An 8,135-nucleotide genomic window follows, 5' to 3' on the forward strand; every position below is an offset into this window, starting at 1 on the left:
ATGTTTTGATACTCATCGCGACTCTCAAATTGTGAAAATTATCTCCACTTGATGTCCCAAAACACTGTCTGCTGTATTTTAGGTAAACCGACAAGTTATTGTGAGAGAGTCGACCAAAAATTCACTAATTTTCGTGCACTAAACAAGGCAAACGCGTAAAACAAATGTATTAATGTTTATTTGTTTACGTTGCAATCAGCTGATTTTGAAGTTCCGATTTTGATCCCATCAAGATGGCGTCGTGACAGGAGGCCGATCAAAACTGTATCGCAAATTTAACTACCCCTCAGTAACTGGTAATGTCAAAATGGAATCGCTTGAAAAAATGTTGGAACTGGCAACACAAGTTGGTGAATTATTGATTTTGAAAAACAGTTACCAGTAGCCTTGGTAACCACAAAAGGAATGTAAACAAAAACAAGAGATTCTCACTCAAAACGAAACCACTGAGTTAAGTGGCCCGCTGGCAGGTATTAAATTTATTCTTTCAGAGATCTGCCATAGCTGCATAATCTGCCATAGCGATTGTATCGTATGCCGCTTTGAAGTCAATAACGTGTTGTATTCTCGACACTTTTGGAATACTTGTCTCATAACAAATATGCAATTCGTAGTGACGTACCGTACCGGCAACGCAAATTATTCACTACCAAAAATTTGATTTCGGTTGTTTAAGGCAATAAAAAACTTCTCGTGTGTTATCTTCAGGAGGAATATATTCAAAAACTAAGCAAAAAAACTAAAACTAATCCACCAAGCCGATTGAATGTAGATTTTTTAACAACTCGCTTTAGGCGACTTGTAACTTCACTAGTAATGATACTAACCGAATAATCATAATCCATCATGATTTCTTGGTGTGAGGGCAGTTTTGAACGCCATTAATAAGGCCACAGACTAACAGACATGACAGTATGAGTAAATTCTTATAAAAATAATTTTTCGTGATGCACTAGTTCCACCTATATTGTACTGCGCGAACTATTTACTATCTGTACACCCCTTGTGTTATGTAAAAGTTTTTTTTTACTAGTTGGTTTCCCCTCGTTTGTCAACACCGATCAGCTGCTTGCAGGGATGCCTGCTTTCATCAAAATATTTGAAAATTATTCGTCGCAATAAATTATTGGATTACGTTGATAATTTATTGAACTTTTTCGCGATGTTGGAAGGTAACCATTTATTTGACTCAACGTTGTTCATCTAGACTATTTTTTATTGTGTTGGTAGTTTTCACCCGAAATTAAGTGGCGGCAGACGAGAAGTAAGTAAATATTGTAACAAAACGGGTTCGATTTTGTATTGCGTTGGAGGATGAGAAGTAGGCACAATTATGTATATAGTTTTGGCAATATGTATTAAATCTGTATCCTGCATGAAATTCGCATGGACGTATACAAAACAATACATTACAGGTAATTTTGTATAATTGGCAACTCTGTTGGTAAATGAAAAAAATAAACACAGTCTAGATGACAGACAGGATGTTTTTGATAGGGTAACGTGGCGCCATCATGACACATGTGAGCACTGTCCCAAATAAAGGAATATTCGAAATGACCGTTAAAATGATTGAAGAATCTAATTTGAGTGTCCTGTCTGTTAGTCTGTGATTAATAAGGCGTCGACTTGTACTATCAGGAATTGTATAAATGTTTCCCCAGCTTCATACGATGCCAACTCTTTCTCAGCGAGGTTGTGATTATGATTGATAAATTGGTCAACCCACGGATGCAAACGAGGTTTAAAAAAATTTTGCACGTGCCTGTTCAACGTCACTCGTTTGTAATCGCCCTTGCTGGATTGAACTTTGAAGTGCCGATTGGGCTAGATCTATGTAACCGGTAGGGTAACCAGATTTCAGAGGTGATTTCAAAGCATTTATGAAGTCTTGTTCCAAGCAACTAGCAGCGTTATTAACAACAGCACACACTCCGTCTAGCGATTGCGTTCCATTTGAACATCGAATGCACTTCCGAATAATGAAAAATACATCATCCAACATGCTGGAGCATTCCATGAAATAACGCTCTAAAAGTAAATATGTCCCAAGAATTTCCTGCATTTGCGTACTTAATCGGGACTTTTCAATCAACTCATTTAAAGTTTTTAGCTTCGCTTCCTAAGTATTTGGTTCCAGAGAACTTTTTTCGAGATCGAACTAAAAACACAAAGCGATTAGAGATTCATTTATACGAATTAGAATATCATTTACACTCACCAAGCATCGGCGTTTGACAGACTGTATATACAATTCAGCCCTCGAATGAATTATTGTTATTTTTTGCAGTTTTTTGTAAAAGATTTTTAATAACCATGAAATGTGGAATTATTCCACAACTGTTTCAAACTGTTTGTTTATTTATGCTGGTGCTCCTTGGTTACTAGTTCATAGCAACTTAAACAGTGTTGCTCGAATAGTTAGTTTTTGTCATTTCCAAGGGGTCGCTATATTTATGGTAACTGGTGGTAAATCGCTCACGAACACTTTTTATTCCGATTTTTCTTCGGAGTGTCTGGTCGTGTCGTCGGTGCCATGCTCGCAAAAAAAAAAGATGTTGTCAATGATTTGTTCGGGAAATGTTAGAGCTGAATATCTTGTTAATATGATGTCTTGGATATAAGCAAAGACATCGTATTATTAAGATATTAGGCTCTCACATTTTACGATCAAATTGCAAGCGACATACTTTTTCGCGAGCATGGCGCTCTCAGGTGAGTCCGCATCGAATATCGTACATACAAGTAGGTGAGAGAAATGTCAAATTCGTGCGCGTCAAAATAGCAGCACTGCACTGCAGCACTCACACAATCAGAGATGCCAGATATTTTCATATAAAATCTGTATTACTCTAATTGAAAAATCTGTATTTATCTGTATTTACTATAAAACCGATATTTTCAAATGAAAATGTGTTGAGGTAATGTTTTTCGAACATTTTATGGTTTTATAATGAGAAATTGAAGGAGCGTTCAATATTTATATCTCACTCTACAACGACGAAATGAAATGTTTTCAAATTTTCAACAATCAGAATCAATAAAACATAGTTTCATTTTCAAATACATTCAAAATGTTGACTTGGTTAGTTGATGTGGGATCTCAGTGCTCAACTTCAAATACTAACATCATTTTAAGATATATTCAATACCAATTACGAATCATTTATCTCGTCACTACTACCAAATACGGCCTTCACACGAGGCAACACTATTGTCAATACAAGGACTATTGACAATACTATTGACCGTGTAGTGGAAACTTAATCGGATTGTTGAAAATATTGTCAAAAAATCAAAACTCAAAGCTCATCACTCCAACAATATTTTCTCTCCTGAGTGGAAACTGTTTAATGTGTGCAATGAACTCTTTTCTCAAGATTTTAATATTCAGTACAATATTTAAAACTCCCAACTCTAGAGTTTTCCGAAAAATGCGAACACAAATTACCAATCCAGTTGGATTGACGGTATTGACAATAATATTGTCACGTATAAGGGCCGAAAAGAGCTCAGTCGAAAAATATTAATTTGTTCTTTACAATTTTTTTGTGAAATCTGTATAAATCTGTATTGAGTTAAGGAAATCTGTACAAAATCTGTATTCTGTATGAAATCTGTATGCGCATGTAAAAATCTGTATAATACAGATAAATCTGTATAAATGGCATCTCTGCACACAATTGACATGTGAAGCCGTGCACGTTTAAAAATAGTTACTCAAAAATGAGTAAGATCTCACTCATCTACAGAAAAAGTGGAACAACTCTAATTTAGAGTAACTCCGAAGTTACTCAAATTTGAGTTCTTCCACTGGAAACGATATTTGGGTAAAATCTATTCATTTACTGAGTAATACTTTATTTGTACATGTACCAAAAATAGAGTAAACATCACTCAAATTTTGAGTGAAATTTTATTGCACATATACCAAATTTGCAAAAAAATTTCTCCTTTTCTGAGTGTATTGTATTAAAATATTAAGTAATTGAACTCAATACTATATCAAGTGGTGGTTGCTTGGAGTAGTGTGTTAATCGCAAATTAACATACATGTCAGTTATGCTCAGGCACCAATCATACACTTATTCCTCATAAATGACATTTGAGCATATTCGGTTTCATTCTAAAGCACAACACGGAGTTTATCATTCCGGTTTTTGCAGACACAACACCGTTTGTGTTGAGCGACTCACCATCGAAATACGCGATCTCACTAACAAAATATACAACCTGTTGCTACAAATGGTTATTACAACCTTTAGACTGATCTTGCGAATAGTAACAAAAAAAACGAGCTATTGCGTTAAACTCAAATTTAGAGTAGGAGTTACTCAATATCATTGATGATAACTACTCAATTTTTGACGTTTCCATGTATCATTTGAAAATGAGTAACTAGTACTCAAACTTTGAGTAACTTTTTCTAATCGTGTGCGTTATAGTGTTATGGCGTAGCTGCCCTCTTAGAAAAAAACGTTCAACGGTGTTCCTTCGTTGGTCCAATACTTTGGATTATTGGTGCAATGAACGTTCAATCAATCGTTCAACGGGAGGCCAACACGGGACCTTCGTTTGCCGATTTTGAAACAGACCGTTGAACCGAATGCTATTATTTTCGTTCAACAAACCTGGTAGACAGAGATCCATTGTTGAGCCTTCTTTAATGTTGGAGCCCCGTTGGACTAGTTTCACTGGAGAATTTCTGGAGTTTTTTCCTCTTATTTTTTTAACTAACACTACATACCTGCACAGACTAACAGACAGGACACTCAAATTAGATTCTTCAATCATTTTAACGGTCATTTCGAATATTCCTTTATTTGGGACAGTGCTCACATGTGTCATGATGGCGCCACGTTACCCTATCAAAAACATCCTGTCTGTCATCTAGACTGTGTTTATTTTTTTCATTTACGAACAGAGTTGCCAATTATACAGAATTACCTGTAATGTATTGTTTTGTATACGTCCATGCGAATTTCATACAGGATACAGATTGAATACATATTGCCAAAGCTATATACATAATTGTGCCTATTTCTCATCCTCCAACGCAATACAAAATCGAACCTGTGTTACAACATTTACTTGCTTCTGGTCTGCCGCCACTTAAATTCGGGTGAAAACTACCAACACAATAAAAAATAGTCTAGATGAACAACGCTGAGTCAAATAAATGGTTACCTTCCAACATCGCGAAAAAGTTGAATATATTATCAACGTAATCCAATAATTTATTGCGACTATTCATTTTCAAATATTTGGATGAAATCAGGCATCCCTGCAAGCAGCTGATCGGTGTTGACAAACGAGGGGAAACCAACTAGTAAAAAAACTTGTACATAACACAAGGGGTGTACAGATAGTAAATAGTTCGCGCAGTGCAATATAGGTGGAACTAGTGCATCACGAAAAATTATTTTTATAATCATTTACTCATACTGTCATGTCTGTTAGTCTGTGATACCTGTACAATTCTTCTACTTCACGTAGAATAACAACAAATTTTCTTTCTAGATGAAGGTAACACCTAATTTTGACACTATTTTGCAAAAGAAAAAACAACAAACCGACCCAGCAAACCTAACGAATATTTCGTGCAGTATGTCGTTCAACGAGCGCTCAACGACCAACAACCGCTTGCAGAGAGGGTGAACTGAAGACTAATTATGTATAAAATGTTCAAAACGACGAATGTAACAATGAGAGATTCTCTTTGTTTACTTTCTCTCTCAAATATTACGGTACTCTTAGCAATCCTTCTCTCCAACTATTTAACGATAATAATAACTAAAGCTATTATCTTTCAATTTGCACTAAAGAAATTTCCGAAAAAAACAGGAATATTTCGCAATAATCGAAAGAGAAAGTAAACAAATAGAATCCCTCATTGTTACATTCGTCGTTTTGAACATTTTATACAGAATTTATTTCTAAGCTGACATGGACTATGGATTTATTCAAAAGAAAAAAGGTTTCCTTCTCGTTGTGATCTTTGCTTGATGAATCACGGTTTTCTAACAAATCCTCTTCAAAATAAAATTTAACAGATGGAACCGAAATTTAATTTTATTTAATTTTTTTTTATTTAATTATTGACATCGATTACTTTAAAGTAACAGATAAAATCATACCATTTTCATGTCTCTTACTATTGAAGAGGTGACATTAGGTTGAAAAATGCAGTGCGTAGATCAGGAGCGGTGGAAGCCTTATTGAAGAATCTAACCAACTCTTTTGCAATCGCTGCGCTGCTCGAGTGAGCTTTGACTAACTAACAGACTAACAGACATGACAGTAAGAGTAAATTCTTATAAAAATAATTGTTCGTGTTGCACTAGTTCCACCTATATTGTACTGCGCGAACTATTTACTATCTGTACACCCCTTGTGTTATGTAAAAGTTTGTTTACTAGTTGGTTTCTCCTCGTTTGTCAACACCGATCAGCTGCTTGCAGGGATGCCTGATTTCATCAAAGTATTTGAAAATGAATATTCACAATAAATTATTGGATTACGTTGATAATATGTTTAACTTTTTCGCGATGTTGGAAGGTAACCATTTATTTGACTCAACGTTGTTCATCTAGACTATTTTTTATTGTGTTGGTAGTTTTCACCCGAAATTAAGTGGCGGCAGACCAGAAGCAAGTAAATATTGTAACAAAACGGGTTCGATTTTGTATTGCGTTGGAGGATGAGAAGTAGCACAATTATGTATTAAATCTGTATCCTGCATGAAATTCGCATGGACGTATACAAATCAATACATTACAGGTAATTCCGTATGAATGGCAACTCTGTTGGTAAATGAAAAAAATAAACACAGTCTAGATGACAGACAGGATGTTTTTGATAGGGTAACGTGGCGCCATCATGACACATGTGAATACTGTCCCAAATAAAGGAATATTCGAAATGACCGTTGAAATGATTGAAGAATCTAGTTTGAGTGTCTTGTCTGTTAGTCTGTGTTTGAACTAAACGATGGTGATAATTTTCGGGTTCTTATTTTTTTTCTTATGAATCGAATACTAACATACAAGTCTGAAAATTTGGTAAAAAAATCGATCATTAATGATTCTGAATTGATATTTATGGAGAAATCGTGAGATGATATATCAAATTCGAAGAAGTGAGGTTGAGTACTGTTTTCATATCCGGAAAATTCTTTGTTTTCACGATTGATGACAACACGTGAAAAATCATTTTTTTCTCATATTTGTAAGGTTTTGCCATCTGCATTCGTTCAAACTCAAGTAAATTGAAAAAATCGTCCAATTTTTACCTTTTTTATATATATATATGAAAAATAGGTATAGAATTCGCTCAAACTTTCGAAAAATTTTCCGAGACCCGGACGGCCAAATGTCATATACCAATCGATTCAGCTCGACGTACTGAGCAAATGTCCGTGTGTGTATGTGTGTTGTCAACTAAGAGGTCGAGATCTCAGAGATTGCTGGACCGATTTTGATCAAACTAGTCGCAAATGAAAGGTTTTCCCGTCACCCAGAACGCTATAAAATGGTTTTGAGATCGGATGTTTACTTTTTGAGTTATACAAAGTTTTATGTCAAAATTTTCAGTTTTTTGACAGTATCTGGCACATTTGACCTTGAAAACAGAATATGTTTTCAGACTTAGATGCCACACGGTATCCAACAAGCCATAGATTGTTAAAATCCGTCCATTTTTAACGGAGATATCGCAATTTTTGTGTAAGCGACTTTTCCCCCTATTCAGACCCTGTCAGCTTGGAGCGAAATCAATCTTCAGTTCAGCAACGCCATCGCGCGGCATCACATTCAACCTATCATGTCAATTGTATGGATGCGCAGTGCTGCTATTTTGGCGCGCACGAATTTGACATTTCTCTCCCTTACTTCTATGTACGAGATTCGATACGGACTCGCCTGAGGGCAACATGCTCGCTGAAAAGTATGTTACCAATGATTTGTTCGGGAAATGTAAGAGCTGGATATCTTGTTAATATGATGTCTTTGCCCTATTCCAGCAGTAGAAGTTTTGAGCGCTGTATGGCAAATAAATGCTTGGGAGCAACGTAAAACACGATTTTTATACTGTTACACACAATTGTTTCTAAGTACCAGAAAGACTGTGTACAGCAT

Source organism: Malaya genurostris, chromosome 2 (assembly GCF_030247185.1).
Source record: "Malaya genurostris strain Urasoe2022 chromosome 2, Malgen_1.1, whole genome shotgun sequence".
NCBI classification, from domain to species: Eukaryota; Metazoa; Arthropoda; class Insecta; order Diptera; family Culicidae; genus Malaya; species Malaya genurostris.